This window comes from Papaver somniferum, chromosome 11 (assembly GCF_003573695.1).
Source record: "Papaver somniferum cultivar HN1 chromosome 11, ASM357369v1, whole genome shotgun sequence".
NCBI lineage: Eukaryota > Viridiplantae > Streptophyta > Magnoliopsida > Ranunculales > Papaveraceae > Papaver > Papaver somniferum.
This window is the reverse complement of record NC_039368.1, coordinates 1,558,330-1,575,102: the sequence shown is the minus strand read 5'-3', so window position 1 is coordinate 1,575,102 and position 16,773 is coordinate 1,558,330.

Below are 16,773 nucleotides of genomic sequence, written 5' to 3'. Positions count from 1 at the left end.
TAACTAAATCAAATTCTTTTTTGGATATAAAAATTCGAACCTCATATTTAAAGGTAACTGAGCAAGTAGCTAGAAACAGATATAGGCGTTGACTTAGTTTACATATCACCCAAATATTCATCAAGCTGACCATAAACGATGAAAACTTAATGTTAGAATTTCTTAACAGATTATATCGAATATATAAGTATTCGTTGTCAATTTTTCCAGGACGATTATTGCTCGATACTAGGAATTGGACGCAGACATTACAAGGTTAATTAGTCAAAGCTAACTTGGAATCCATCCGTAAATTATTGAATAATAATGAAATGATTGGATCATTTGAACGCCGCCAGTATTTGACTTATCAACGTTGATCAGTCGAGGTATCACCTTCACCAGGAAGTACTCTGAACCCATTCCTCCAACTTGGACATGCTCAAACAAGACAAATATTAAAATGATGGTTTATATTAGAAGTCATTTCTTTCATTGTTCATAACATATTTGCGGTTACACCTTGGTTTATAGTATCATGAAGGGTGCTAATGAAAATCCTTTTCGTTTCTTATCAGTATTGTGTTTGTCATCTTTATTGTCCTTGCCGGTATAAAATGGGTCATTTGTCCAAATATTTTTAAAACACGGTTCAAATGGACGAGTAAAAAATAGTTTGGGTGAAATGGCCAAAATCAGTTTCATCTTAGCTTAAATTTAAAAAATAGCAAGGATGAAGCTGGATACATCCTGTATAAATTAAAAATAAGAAAAAATATTTGAAAATGGGCACGATGAAACCGGTTACATCCTGCCTATTTTTACATTTTTGTCCATTTAAACAGTATCAAAATCTAATTGTCCATTTCACCCAGGAATTGTTGATTTTGGTCTTTTTAACCAATTTTGTGTAACTCTTCTTTCCAATTGCATCACATCTCTTTTAATTAATTTATTTACCGTGTGTAATTGTTTGAATGATTATATATCAGTGGAGGCAATAGCGTTGTTATTTAATACATTTCCATTGCTTGGGGTATTATCACCGCGTGATCCTTGTCTTCCTACACCATTTCCATGGGTTGAATGTAGCTCCGATAATACCCCTCGAGTAACAGCTCTGTATGTTACTATCTTTACTTATACCTTCTCTATGTCAATTCTCGTTTGTGTTGTGTCACTCTTATTGATCTTTAATGTGAATTAATTTTTACAGAAATCTTGGGAATTATGACTCGGTAGTTGGAGTAAATCTCCCAGATTTTAGTGCCATGGATGCACTTGAAACCATGTGAGAAATCAGAAATCTTCCAAGTGAAAAATAAGTAAATGCTAATTATGTCCTCTTAATTAAACTCTTCCGCTAACGGTTAATAAATTTTTTGCAGAGACTTGAGCAATGACTTTTTGGTACTAGAGTTTCCTGATTTTCTTGCTGACTTCCCTAAATTGAAAGTGCTGTAAGTTTCCATTTTTTACCATGTTGTTATCGTGCAAATGACCATAGGATGATGGCTGTGAATTATGCTTTTCCTTTTATTCACTGCAGGAATTTGGCGAATGTTCTTTTCACTGGGACAGTACCTACTTCACTTTCGGAAAGATCAAAAAATAAAACGTTAAAGTTGACGTAATTGGCACTGAATTGACTCTAAGAAAAAATGTTTAAGATATTCCTGTAAAAAGCCAAGTTTCATTCCTCAATTGTTTTTTTTCTGTTTTAATTAGGTTGACAGGACTTGGGACAACCTTGTGCTACTCTGATGCACCTGTTTGCCCAGTCGATACAGGGTCAGGAACTTCACCTGGAACAAATGGGGGAACATCGACCGGTAATAATGGATTGACAACAACTAGTTTTAGTCCTACGCCAGTGAGAAGTCGTAAAAGTAAGACGCTACCAATTGCACTTGGAACTGGAATTCCAATTTTTGTGATTTTCTGGGCTATTGTTGGATTTTTAGCTGTCGATCATCAAAAGAGAAAAGCTGCGGCATCAACAGGTTTAAACTCTCGCAACTTAAATATACATATCACTAGCCTAATTGTTATTATAATCCAAATTAATCGCTCAATTTTGGTCTAATATGCATGTTTCATGTGTATAGGTCAAATGAACGGGACCTCTGGGCCTGCAATGCCCACGCACGGACATACCATGAGTCCCCATCCATTGCTGCATGGAACGAACTTTCAAGATCTTGCGTGTCAGGCCCAGAACATTTTCCCAGATGATCAAGGAGTAAACACCGACCAACAAATGCACCAAACTGTTTAAGCTACTCGAATTGGAGCTTAAATTGAAGTCAGCTCGTTGTTTTCATTCCTATGTAAAATTATTGATGACGAAAAATGTTATAAAATACGATTCTTACATTGTACATTTGTCGAATTTAATATGCATGTATGAATCTTGCTACCAATGAGCCAATGCCATCATATAAAAGAGGTTGTGAAAGACCAGGAGGAATCCCAAAAACACTCATGCAAATTCTTCCGTTAATCTAGTGGAATAAAAGTCAGGATGAGAATATAAAATGGGTAAAGATCATTTTTTTTAGATTATGGGCATCCAACTCAAAATCAATTCACAATGAGTAGAATGGTCGTATTACATGCATCTAGAGGTTAGATGTTTTAGGCAATATGCATGGGACTATTTTATCCCAACACATCTACTGTTGTGGCAGACGATAACTACAAAGAAAAGCAATATTTTTTGATAAAAATATACAAAATAAACTTCGGAATCCATGCTCTGCCTTTGCACTTAACAATAAACATTTTTGAGTCAGATGCAGGTGAATCAGGTAATCTGATCTAGATCTGAATCACAGAGATTTATATGGCCGACTCCTACGGGCATGGCAAAAGCATGAGATTGCCATTTTGCACCCACTATGAACATGTCAATTGGCAAACAGATGTGGCTAAGTACGAATTTTGTCGCTTAGCTAGTCGAGGTCTAGTTTCTACCGAGTGGTGTAGTATAGACATCTCGATTGACGCTACACCGAGCGGTCTAGTTTAGGCAGCTGACGATAATGACTCGACCGCCTAGTGCAGACTACACCGCTCAGTATATCTTATCCAACAACCATAAATTCACCCTCCTATAAATACCGAATTCCAACTTCATTCCAACTACACCTTCTCAACTCTTCTCATTTCTTAAATTTTTGATAATCTAAAACAAATTTCATCCCACAATTCTTGTCTTCCCTACAAATTACTAATATTTTGTAATTTTTTAAATATGGATTCTCAATTGAATAAGTGTAACAAAATGGAGTGTGCAAAATTTGTCATAGCCAAAGATGAAAGCATTTGCAGAGAGTAAGTATATTTTACACAAGATAGTAACAATGGTGCTCAACAACAAAGTAACACGTTGGGTTAACTAGGCTAGAGTTAATCTCCCAAAGAGCAGAGGTGGCATTGGTATTAAAAAATTGAAACTTGTGAATAAATCCTTGCATTGGAGGTACGGAGATGAGAAGAAAGCACTTTGGAGATAGATAGTGTATCAAAAATTTGGAGGTAACCCTAACTTTTTTGTTTCTAACTCTTCATGTACATCTATGGGTTTTAGCTTATGGGCTGGCATTCTAAAATCTATGAACCATATTATTCAAAATACTAGATTTCATTTGAACAATGGTTGTAGTATTCTTTTTTGGAATAACAGATGGATAGGAAAGTACTACAAGAAAACTGGGATTTAGCGACTACTTTGATTCTGTTGGTACAGGTTCGTTTCTAGCGGGTGGAGCTCTATAACAACTGACATGGCAACAGATATGTTCTGTGACTAAAGGCTGCTTTGCTAAAGACTTGGACCAACTATGCAGCTAGAAAAGATATCTTTCAACTAATTGAAACGACGAAGTTTTTAGTCAACACAACTTTCGAATAACTACTGGCTTTTGTTGGTAGAAGGATGAAACATTTGTTGCTGAAACATTGTACCCGTAGAATTTATTGTTGCTGAAGAGTAATACATTGTTGGTAGAGATGGGAAGTTATTAAAAGTTGTGAGCTTCTAAAGATTTGAACTTGCTCAATTTTAGTTGGTGGAGGTGTTTTATGTCGTTGGCCAAGTGATTTTATCACCGAATGTTTTGCTGGTCAAGAGTTTGATCCACTAAATCTTATTTGGTAGAGGGTTGTAGCAGCACAATAATGGGCTGGTTAAAGTCCGACGTTGGTGAAGAATTCAACCAACCGTCGTTGATGCTCACTTGGTGAAGGTCCAACAACAAATTTGAGATGCTAGAGTGATTTACAAATTTTACAAATGTATTATAATGAAAAAAAAAATGGAATTTATTTTTAAAATTATAGACTAGATGTTACTAATATTGAAAATATCCAAAACAGTCAACGATACAATATACGAGACAGCACCAAACTAGTCTGCTCACATACACCAAAGAGAAAAACTGACTAACAGCTGAGCTGAGAGTCGGGATGGTTGGCACCAATGTAGTCAATATCGGCCGTATCGGCCGATATATCGGGGATATTTCGGATATCGGCCCAGAGCGATACGATAAGAAGGATATCGGGGATACGATATTCGCCCGATAATATCGACCGTATCGGTCGAATATCGGCCGTTTCAGTCAAATATCGGCCGTATCGGTCGATACGAAATTTCCTACATTTCCTGATATGAGACGGTATTGGTCTTTTTCTATAAAGTTTAAGGGTAATTTTGGCGAAGAAAGTCTTCCGGGTGGTAGTAGAGGTGCATGTAGCTTTCGAAGCAAGTCTACTAAAGTTACTCTTTTGTTTTTTTGATAAAATTGATGTTATCTATTATATTTTATCCGAAAATGTGTGGAGAAATGTTTAATATAAAATTATAGTCTCTAAATCTAGAACCGATATTTCAACGATAATATCCCCGATATAAAATCGTACCAGTGTATCGGTCCCGGCCGAGATGAACCGATATCCGATATTAACTACATTGGTTGGCACATTACTTACTAAGCTCTAACCATTCAGTCCCTCTGGTCCTTTGGTATGACTGTGATCTGCAGGGTCTAGGAAGAGAAGCATTCAAACCGAGTACGACTTATGAAACAGCGGCAATGAGAGACCTCCAAATCAACAAATGAATCCCTTGGCACGCTTCTTGCAGTGTAGCTAAGAGGCTTTGTCCTACTGCAACCACCTTTAAAATTAAGTTCGTTCCACTGCAGCTTCCCATTCATGTTTGAAAAGTCTCTGTTGACACACTTGAAGCCGCCTAGTAATAACAAAATTTGAGACCACAAGTACAAAATGCATATAAACTAAAACAAAATAACTCCAGGTAAAGAGCGATGAATTTCTCTGTTACCTACTCATAAGCATTTTTTCATGTTTATTGCCCGAATGTCGGAACTCACACTCGGTGTGGAAGGGGATTTTCGAGCTGCTAATGGTGCAGCCTTCTCCTATCAGTAGTTCGACAAGCTAACAGTAAGTCACTAGAAGAAATATAATTCTCAACATTCCGTAACGCCATCTATGTTTTAACCATAATTATTACTAAGAGATAAAAGTTGTCATAATTTACTTTTGTTCGATGCAATATTAAAAGACACGCATCTGCTATGGACATAATCCTACGCTGACCAACTTGCGTGATGATATACGTACATTTGAAACTGAGAGTTCAAAGAATAGTCTGTAAAAGACAACAACTAATGAAAGCTTATGAAAGGAAAGTAACCTAACCTCCTCCTCCAGAATTTCTGTTATCGGACAGTATGCAGGAACACAGATTCTACAACCAAGGAAGTAACTGTGTATCAGCATCTCTGCGTTTATATAATGTAGAAATATTTAATGAAAAACAATAACACAAAATTCAATAAAACAATGGGTAAGACAACTTTGAAATTATGAAGATAGATAAGCTACAAAGAACTCCTGTGTCTTTTTATGAAAACATGTAACCTATACGTGAATTGGCAGGGGGAAATCGACTAGGGAAACAAAACTGACCGTCCATAAGAGAGGGACACGTGCGATTCATAATTTGAGATTGACCTTGCATTTTTCCTAAAATAAATGGCAAAAATGCATAATTTAGTTTCTCATCTGAAAATGTGTACATATCATTCCAGTCATCGTACCTGATCAAGGTTAGTTCATCGGCTTCATCCGAAGACAGATCATGTGTACATTCACTAAAAGCAAGCATATCCTTCTAATATCGTAGTGTAAGACAATGTACTTACCATAAGACCTAATAATCTCCACCAACAGCTGATAAAGGAAGATCCATCAGTAATTCTGACATATCCAACGCATATGTCAAAGAGGAAATTTTCATTTAACATAAGCAGGGCAATATGATGACTAAAAGAACTGGTAATATACACGTTGGGTATAGACATTAGTAAACACAGTATCAGAGCTGTGAAATACTCAACAAATAAGCACGGCATAAAAAATGAGGTAAGAAAACTAAGCTTAGCTTCTTCATCCTTGATCGAGTGGAGACAAAAGCGACCCTTGGTGTCATACAAGAGATGGGAGTTCCCGTTTGTCTTGAGAATCGATACAACATCTAATAAGAAAACCTGTGTTGCAACGATACGGATACGGTATCGGATACAAGATACCAATACGCTACTATGATACACCAACTTGAAAAACTAAAATACGGCGATACGGCATATCAGTAGTTTAACAGAAATATATTATACACAAGATAGAAACTTAACAAAATACGTACGTGTATGATTAACCTCACTAGAGAGAAGAAGTCTGGATAACAAGGAAGAAAGTCTAGAGCAAGATCAATGGACAGGTTTGGAACTAATATTTTATCACTATAGTTAAAACTTCTCATAGATTCTAGTAAAATTCCTAATTTTCTAATATTAAGGTATTGAGATCTAATATTTAGTTAAAGTTTTCTAACTGAATTGTATCTTGAAGTATTGGAAGTATTTGTACGCGTATCCGTGTAAATACGTATCGATACGGCTGAATTTTTTTTTTAGGTGTATCCGTGTAATACAGAAGAAAACAAAGAAGCCATATCAGGTTTTCACATTCTTATAAGCTCAAAAATATTAAGACAATTTACTCGCGAAAGGTCATGGTAAGCGGAAGACATTCCAGTATCCTCAAATGTCTTGATTCAAAAGGATCACAGGGCAAGAAGACCATTCGATGACATCCTTCGAATTCATAAATAACATTTCCTTATGATATTCTTCCTTTGCTGCATCCAGCACTTCCTTGTGTTGGTCAAATAACTGTAAATGCATAAAATGAAACTAAATTATACAAAACAATGAAAAAGTGACCTACTCAATAAGTTCAGTATGGCAAAAGTTCAGACCTCCTGTGTCTTTTAATAATCTTCTTAGACCTTAAAATCTTGTTGGTAGATTTCTGTGGAAACACCCATCATATTCTGCTTCCCATTGCCAAGACGTTCTCTCTCTTTTTTTGACTCCTCAATCCCTTTGGTTAACTTCTTAATGGTTTCCTTTCCAGTCACAATCTGAACTTTACGGCGTTTGATTTCAGTTCTGTGTTTATCAATATCCTAAAAAAGGGAGAAGATATTAGCTTGAAATAGTTAAGCATGAACTGTGATTGAGACAGAGTTATTACACTTACAAATTGAATCTGATTGACCTTCGTCTTTTGCTTTTTCAGCCTTCCACCACATGCACTTTCTATTTTACTTTGGAGATCCAAGGACTTCAAACACCAGAACAATCATATTAGCAAACCATAATGGATGAAATGCATTTAGTAAAGGATTCTTGGGGATAAATTTTGAGCTCTGACCTCCTCCTTGAGCTTTTTTTTATCGTTTAGTGAGTCTCTCAAGCTCCTTCTCTTCAACAAATATTACAGAGTTTATCTCCTCAGATCTATCTAACTCTTCCTGTTTTGGTTGTGATGGCCTTTAATGAATCAAGATGCTTCCCTATATATACATGTTGTTCTCTCAAACGTCTCACCTGCAAAAAAGAGTCTGGTTACTACATTAAACCCAAGAAAACTGTGGATATCAAGACAGTGTAAACAAATTATTGAACGTCAGAAGATAAAATAGCATGTATTGCACTGCACATGGTTGCCCCAAGTAACAAAATCGCATGAGATATATTGAGATTCTTCAAATGACTACCCACACTCCAAAATCAGAAGAAAGACTAGTGATTTTGTTATCACTTAGATCCAATGACACTCAAGCTTACTAAGTTACCAATAGTGAGTTCAGGAATCAAACAAGAAAGAAAACTTGCAGCTACAATACCGATCAGATTCTGATTATTAACATCATAAGAAACACCTTCCCATAACAAATAAAAGACGTAAAATCATATGATGAGATTTGAGTTAACACAAAATTGGTTAAAAAGACCAAAATCAACAATTTCTGGGTGAAATGGACAGTTAGATTTTGATACTGTTTAAATGGACAAAAATGTAAAAATAGGCAGGATGTAACCAGTTTCATCGTGCCCATTTTCAAATATTTTTTCTTATTTTTAATTTACGCAGGATGTATCCAGTTTCATCTTTGCTATTTTTTAAATTTAAGCTAGGATGAAACCAGTTTCATCCTTATTATTTTTTTTTGGCCATTTCACCCAAACTATTATTTACTCGTCCATTTGAACCGTGATTTAAAAATATTTGGACAAATGACCCATTTTCCGTTGAGTTAAACCCCATCTTCTGTAAAAAAATCTGAAATGAAAAACCATCTGTATTCAATTCTTGAGAAGAAGAAACCAACGGTACTACTTGAAACAGTACCAAAACAAACTTTAACTCGAGGAAATGAAGAAACTGCGCGCAAACCCATCTTCTTCTCTTTAGCAAAAAAAAAAATCTGATCTTTGCATGAAAATAGAAACACCTAAACCGATTGTTATAACCATGCATAAAAATAAAAAAAAAACAGTGTGTACACATATATCTCACTATCAGACACGTGTATATAAAAAGATACGTGGAAAGCATGCAGGCCAAAACATCAAAACATGATGCGCTACGAAACACCAAATAAACCCCGAGGAGTTACTTTATCTCATCCCCAAAAGAGAAGCTAAGATCAACGGTGGAGAGAAAGTTAGCTGACACGGACGTGACAGGGGCAGAAGACACTTGTCTGACACGAGCAGACCCCTCAACTACCCACATTAAACACTCTGAGTAGTGTACGTGTCGATCAACCTGTGGAACGAGCGAGGATGCCTCTGCGGGATCAAGGGGGAAACGCAGACCTCTGCGTGATGGACACAAGACACTAGAAGATAAGGTTCTAACGGTCTTCAGAGATGGGTCCCATATTCTAACCTTATAAATACCCCGTCTCCACCAAGAGGGAGAGAGGAGATCAGGAAGGGAAGGAGAGAGAGATTGCAAGTGTAAGTTAATCATTTAGAAGAGAGAAACATGTAAACCCAAAAGTCATTCGACTATTCGTGTAACCGTGAAGAATATAGTAAAACAACAAACCCCGTGGACGTAGGCCTTAGTGTTGAACCACGTAAACCTTGGTCTTGTTTACATTTCAGCACTTTATATTTATTTAGCCCCATGGATCTTTACTTATACGTTTTGTTTTCTTTGCTTGTACTTATATCCCGTGCGCAAACGCCTCGCATGGAGTTGTTAGATGAGGCTATGATAAACCCGAAGGTTTTGAACCAATGAATCAACACTAGGATATCATCATCACAAATCTCCTTAGATGACGATGATTGATTGTGAGCATTCGGATCCCTTCGTGGTATGTGTGTTCACAATTTGGCGCTAGAAACAGGGACTTCGTCCCGGTAAAAGATTTATCTTGTCCTGTGATTTCATTTTAAATTGGCATATGATTGCTCTGATTTGTCAGCTCGGACCGTATAGATCATTTGTTAACTATATTGTATTCAAAAACCCACCTTTCATCTTCGATAAGATTTATTGTTCTAATCCGCGGATTTATGATTTTCTTTAGATCTCGTGCGAACCCGTCTCTCTGGGGGGTTTTTCGTAGTTTTTATACTAAGGATCTCCTTTAATAAAACTTTAACCCGTGTATTGTAACTTGCGTGTATTAATCCTCTCCTGGAAGAATGTATTTCGCCAACTAACCCGCTTCACGCGGATATTCCCGTTTTTTGTTTGAAATGCCTTGTGCAGAAAGAACGTATTGTGAGTAAAGAAGGCGAGTTTCGGCGAGATTTCATTGTCAACAAAAGGACACGTGATGGAAAAGACGCAGGAAGCCGGAAAATCCAAAGCTTTGTCAAAAGAAACACCCAGGACAACCCCGGTCATCACCCGAAGCAAGCAGAAAGGAGATAAAGCTAAAATGACCAGTCAAAGGCAAGATACTGCGGAAATCACTCCACCTATGAACGCTAATTCAGTTGTAGCGGCGGCTCTCAGAGCAGCAGCGACAAAGTACGGTGCGGCTGCGGTAGTCCCGAAGGCTGCAGAGGCTAGCAATACTTGCGCCATGAATCAACTTAATCAACCAAGAGAAAGGGTGGATGAATCCAGAACATTCCAACCCGTGCACCTTCTAACTTTTGGAATTCCACCAACAAATGATCAAAATCAAACCATACCGGCGGCTCTAGCACCGCAGAGGGGCACTCACCCCAATTTGGAAATGCCAGCAACCGAAGCTGAACCCCTGCCACCTTTAGTGCAGACCATGGAGGAGGGCGGCACCATGGATGTAGTAGCACGCGCTGGGACTCCCAATCAGGGGTCCAACCAATCACACCGACTGATGGCTGAGCTTGAGGAACTGAAGAAGAGCCAGCAGGTTTACGCAGATGATGTAGCCTTGTTGGCCAGAGAAAATCAAGATTTAAAGGAGCGGATTGATCTAAGCACGAAGACCAGCCAACAGCTTGATGAAGCAAACACCAAAGCACCAGAGCCAAACCGAGACTGTAGAGTCGTCATTGCGGCTAATGAAGATGCGACAAGGGGAAGTAGCGTATCCGACCCGGATTATGACGATGGAGAGTTAGGCGGTAACGAACAGGAGAATTTAGGGCACCACCGCGCAATGGAAGAACTACGAGATGAGATGATGGCCGAGATCAGGCAATTAAAAAATAAACAAGGCGGGGGGAGGTTAGAAGAGGTCATGAGAGAAGCTAACTCCACGCCCTTAACTCATCGCTTGGCCAACACCCCTATTCCACTGAAATGCCCTGTCCCAACGTTCGAATGCTATGATGGATCCAGCGACCCTGCTGCACATATTCGGTACTACAACTGTGTCTTAGCTAGATGGGGTCAGAACGACGCCGTACTCTGCAGATACTTCCCGTCAAGCCTGAAGGGATCGGCGTTATCATGGTTCGATAATCTGCCACCAAACTCCATCCACTCATACGACCAACTCGCAGAGAAATTCTTAAGAACGTACATGTACAACAAGACTGTAAACACCGGAATGGATAAGCTATTAAAATAGCAAGGGTATACGAGACTTCGATTGCATCTCAATTCTCCTTCGCTACCAATCAAGATACAGTGGAAGAAAATATCGAAGACCAGGTAGGAGAAGACATCCATAATGACTTTGACGAAGAGGATATCCTGTCAAAAGCAAATCAAGACGAAGACTTCAGCAACGAAGATGACTGGAGAGTGACAATCCATGCCTTTCTCGAAAAAGGAAGCTTACCTACGGATCAGAAACAAGCTAGGAAGATACTCTCCAAAGTGGGAAGATATGATCTTCGGGATGGGGTCCTGTATAAGAAATCCTTCCTTGGACCATTACTACGTTGCTTGTCCCGGAAAGAGGGGCATCGAATTCTAAATGATATCCATTATGGTGACGCGGGGAATCATAGCGGCATGAGATCATTAGCTGACAAAGCAAAAACGCAAGGATATTACTGGCCGACAATGATACAGGATGCCGCAAGGATGTCCCGACGATGTGAAGAATGTCAGCGCTTCGCAAAAAAGATCCACGCGCCGGCGACAATGTTAAACTCCGTCGATAGCCCGTGGCCATTCGCAAAATGGGGCGTAGACATCGTCGGGCCTTTCATCGAAGGATCAGGGAAAAGACGATTTTTGATAGTAGCCACGGACTACTTCAGTAAATGGGTGGAGGCTAAGTCCTTGGCCAGGATTAGAGAGGCGGATGTGTTTATTTTCATATTCCAAAACATCATTTGCAGATTTGGTATACCCGCTGAAATTGTATCTGATAATGGCAAGCAATTACAGGGGAAAAATATAGACATGCTCTTCGATACTTTCAAAATAAGAAAGAACAAGTCCACTCCCATATACCCTCAAAGCAACGGACAAGCGGAAGCTACCAACAAGACCCTCGCCCTTATACTCAAAAAAAAATTAGACGAGCATAAGGGAAGATGGTGCGAACAACTGCACAATGTGTTATGGGCATACAGGACAACACGAAGATCCGCCACCGGGGAATCCCAGTTTCTTCTAACTTATGGAGCTGAAGCAGTCATACCTACGGAAATCCTCATGCCAACCACGAAGACCGAAGCTTGGGAGAAAAACCTCACAACAGATATGATGTTGGAAAGGTTGGACGACTTGGAAGGAAGAAGGGAAGTAGCATTACAAAAGATGGAAAATTATCAACGAAGACTAGCAAGGGAGTACAACAAAAAGGTAAAGCTGCGGAATTTTGTAGAGGGGCAGTATGTGTTGAGAACAATCCCACGGTATCAGCAAGAAAAGAAATGGGGAAAATTAGCACCTACGTGGGGAGGACCTTTTATAATACACGACGTTGCGGGTAACGGTTCCTACTACCTTCGTAATCTAAAAGGCGAGGTCCTCCGGCATCCTTGGAATGCTAAGTGGCTCAAACCATACTTCCCATAGGAGCAACGCAGACTTGAATCTGCTTGGAGTGTACCAGAAGAAGAAGGGAGCCTGACCGCTCCACATGTTTCTATCTCTGGAAGAGGAATTGCAAGCCTCAACTTATCAATCAAACAAGCTTTCAAATTATCAAGTCAACGGAATCTATCGACAATATTGGGGAAAGTAGTTAATCTACAATCTCTCAGGGCTCCCCCATCAGTGTCCATAAGTGTAAGACCAGGGGGAAGGCACCCAGCAGAAAGAGATACCCAACCAATCTTAAGGCAACGGGTCGATGGAATGGGTGTGTAAATATTTTAATCCCATATCCTAGAACGTTGCCTCGGCCCCCACCGTCTGGGAATCCTCTGGCCCAGGATTCGCCAGCGGGGTGACAGGTCTCAAAACGATCAAGAAGGTACCTTCCTTCAGTATCTCACCCAAACACTTAAAAACTTTTGTTTTGTTTTTTCACAAATGCTTAAAATAAAAACAAACCAACATTGCAGGTATATCAAGAAAGGATCATTTCATAAAGGATGATTACAAAAGTGAAAGGCCAATTCAAGGATACACATCAAAAAATATTCCTTTTACAGGATATCAGCAAAAAATATTCTTGTTACATGATTACAAAAAGGGAAGGATAATGATGCCGCGGCCCTACAAAATGCTGCGGTCGCTCCTAGATTGCTGCCCCATCGGCAGGATTATTCCGAAGACTTGAAGGGACGCTCCCACCAGAAGAGGGTCCCGAGGAGCAGGCAAGGCAGAAGGAACTGGACGACGAGGATAGTTCTTCACGAGACCATGCTCGTTCTTTAGGCCAAGTTCTATCCTCTCCAGCATCTTGTTCGTCTCCTCAGCCAATTGACAACGAGCCTTGTGCTTAATAACTGTTGTCCGCTGTTGGGCTTGGGATAATAACGAAGATAGCCGATTCACTTCTCTAGAAGCAGCACCAACGGCCTCCTCGCGGGTTGCCGCTAAATTCTTGAAATGATTGGTCTGTTCTTCCTGCTGCGCTAAGGAAGATTGAGCCTTTTCAAGTTTTTCATTTGTGACGCGAAGGTGTCCCTCGAGCTCTGAAAAAGACAACACCACGGAGTTAGCGCAGAAAAAAAACACGGTCACACTCGATGAAATAGGATTATACCTTCGACACAAGCCGAAGCCTCTTCATACTCATTAACAACCGCATCTCGCGCTTCATCAAGATGGTCATATTCCGCGGATAATTTCTTATAGTCTAGTTGAAGGTTGGTGAGAGTAAATTGACAGGCATCTAATTCTACCTGCTTCATCGAGTCCATGTGACGAAGGTGGTCGACCTCTTTATTTATCTCTGAGACCCCTTTGCTAAGTCTGTACATACACACTTCAAGATTCCTCTCAGACTCAGCCTGACGAGCTACGTCGGCACGGGACGCGGCAAGAGCATTGCTGAGAGCGCAGACTTCGGCACGGGCATCATCTCTTTCTCTGACAAGACAGAGCATATTATCCTTAACCCCTGAAAGAGGAATGGATCGAGCCTTCTGTAATTCTTCTTCCAGCAGCTGAATCCTAGACTCCAGCAAGGAAGTACGCTCACGGGCTTCCCGCAGACTATCACGTGTCCACAGCAGTGTGCCATTAAATAAAGCACGATCATGGTTGTACAGATTTTGCATGTCGACCATCTGAACATGCCTCGCGCGCCATACCTCAGCCCGAGCATCCCATTTCTTGGCTTCATTCTTAATTTTCTCAACCAGATCTCTAATACGAGATTTTTGCCGAGCTCTTTCGTTTCGAAGCCATATCAGCTCGGGGACGCCACCCACTGGAGATAGGGTGGGGAGACTCAGACAGAACAACTAAGAAATAGAGGAATGACGACATACTGCGAGGGAAAAAGAACCAAACCTGTGAAAGTTGAAACTTGGCTGCGAGTTTGCTCTAACTCAGCGCGAACAGCAACAAGCTCGGAACGAAGACCGGCCTCTCACCCAGCTTCTTTCTCCTTGAGGCTTTCTCAGTTCTTCTATTTCCACCTCAGCCGCAGATAATTCCTTTTCTCTGTGACGAAGCTTAGCCTCGAGCTTCAGAGATTTCGCTTTGAAGAACTGATACAGCACGTGGTTACAATGCTCACTCCTCATCATCTACACATCAAGATGACAAACATTATTTCACCGAAGCATTCGATCGTCACGAAAAAGTATGTACGAAAATTTACCTCCAAGACACGCTGCTGCGGAAAGCCATATTGATACCCGTCGGCGATGGCCATCATATCTGCAACGGAAGTAGGAGGCTCCGGCACAAGGGTAGCTTCGGGAACACTCAAATTTTTCCCCAGGCTTCAGACACCCGCGCCTTAGAAGACATCTCCATCATGCGACGGGTATACGCAGTAGATTCCTTTTCCCCAGCAACAACAGGGGCGGGATGAGACAAATAGAAGATTCTTTTCCTTGAACCAATCCATGATGGCGTCCTCACCCTCAGACGTCGGCGACTGTGGAAGATTATCAGCAGGCGCATCAATGACCGATTTCCCCTTCTCTGACACGGCCCCCTCAGCACAAATGTCGGCATGCTCCTCCGCGCCTACATGCGCAGCATGCTCCTCCGCACCATCTTCAACAGTAGCGTCTCCATTACCATCACCACCAAGAACATCCCAATTATCATTGGGGGAAAGTAAAGAGAAGTCCTCGGGAAAATCGAGGGCATCGTCAAAGAACTCCCCCGTGGAGTACATCCGATCAAAAGAAAATTCTTGAGAGGGGGAAGGGTATCCGCGACATCACCACAGGGACAGAAATGTCCCCAATAACAACGTCATCAGCCACCACTTTGTTCCTTCCTTCATCACCAACATGACCACGAAGACCTCTTCTTCGACATTGATAGGGGAAGTACCAGTACGTTCCTCCCCATCTGTAATCTCCTCATCCTCAGCAAACTCTTCGTTCACTGGACTAGTAACTTCTTCTTGGGCCTCAGCCTCGCCCATCACAATAGTAGAAGACTGCTTCGGCTTAATCTTTTTCTTCTTCAACACCTGAAAACCAACACCACAAAAAGAATTATTTTTCCCGACATGAATTTCTAAAAGAGAAGCGCAGCTAGAATCCGCGTACCTGAGCAGTTGAGGTATTCTTCGGTGGAAGTATAGCACCAGAACCTTCCTCCTCGTCTCCCTCTACGACGTCAAGGGCATAAGGAAAATTCATACCCGCAAAGTTCAAACGCCAGGGACAGAAATCTCCATAACGAGCAGGAGGAGACTCGCGTGGCTTACTACTCTCGGTAGGCCGCCAACCGCGGGGACCAGGAATCCAACCGTAAGCCCACGGACCAACTATTTCGATAACGGTGGCGTGCCACTCGTAGTCATGATCGCGCTTGATCCTCTCGCGCTGGGAAGAGTTTCCGATGACTAGACCCCTCCGTGCCAGGAACATACTTCAGCTTGGCATCGCTGACCTCATTTAACAGACGAATCTCCCCCCGAGGAGCAGCGAGATTCCGAAGGCTGACACTCCACGGCTTGCGGTTCCTACTATTGACGTAATCACCGAAGGAGTTATTGAAATTCTCAGGAGTATACCATTCCTTCTCCGCGGGATTGGGGACGTAACAAGTCATCGACGTCTCCCCCTTACTCCGCAGATAGCACTCCTTCAGGGCGCGGAGATAATTCCCCGATAGTTGGGATACGGAACGGCTGTGAGTATTGGTGGAAGAGCCTTCACGACTAGCGAGCACGTCATAGTAGAAGGAATCACCTGATTTGTACAACGGCAGCATAAGACCAGCTTCGAACGCTCCAACCGTCGTTAACAAATGAAATTCATCGAACTCATACTTTGAGATAAGCTCATAAGTAATATCATCCTCAGGGACATAGAAACGAACCCCGAAGGCTTGAAGCTCATGCTTTTCCTT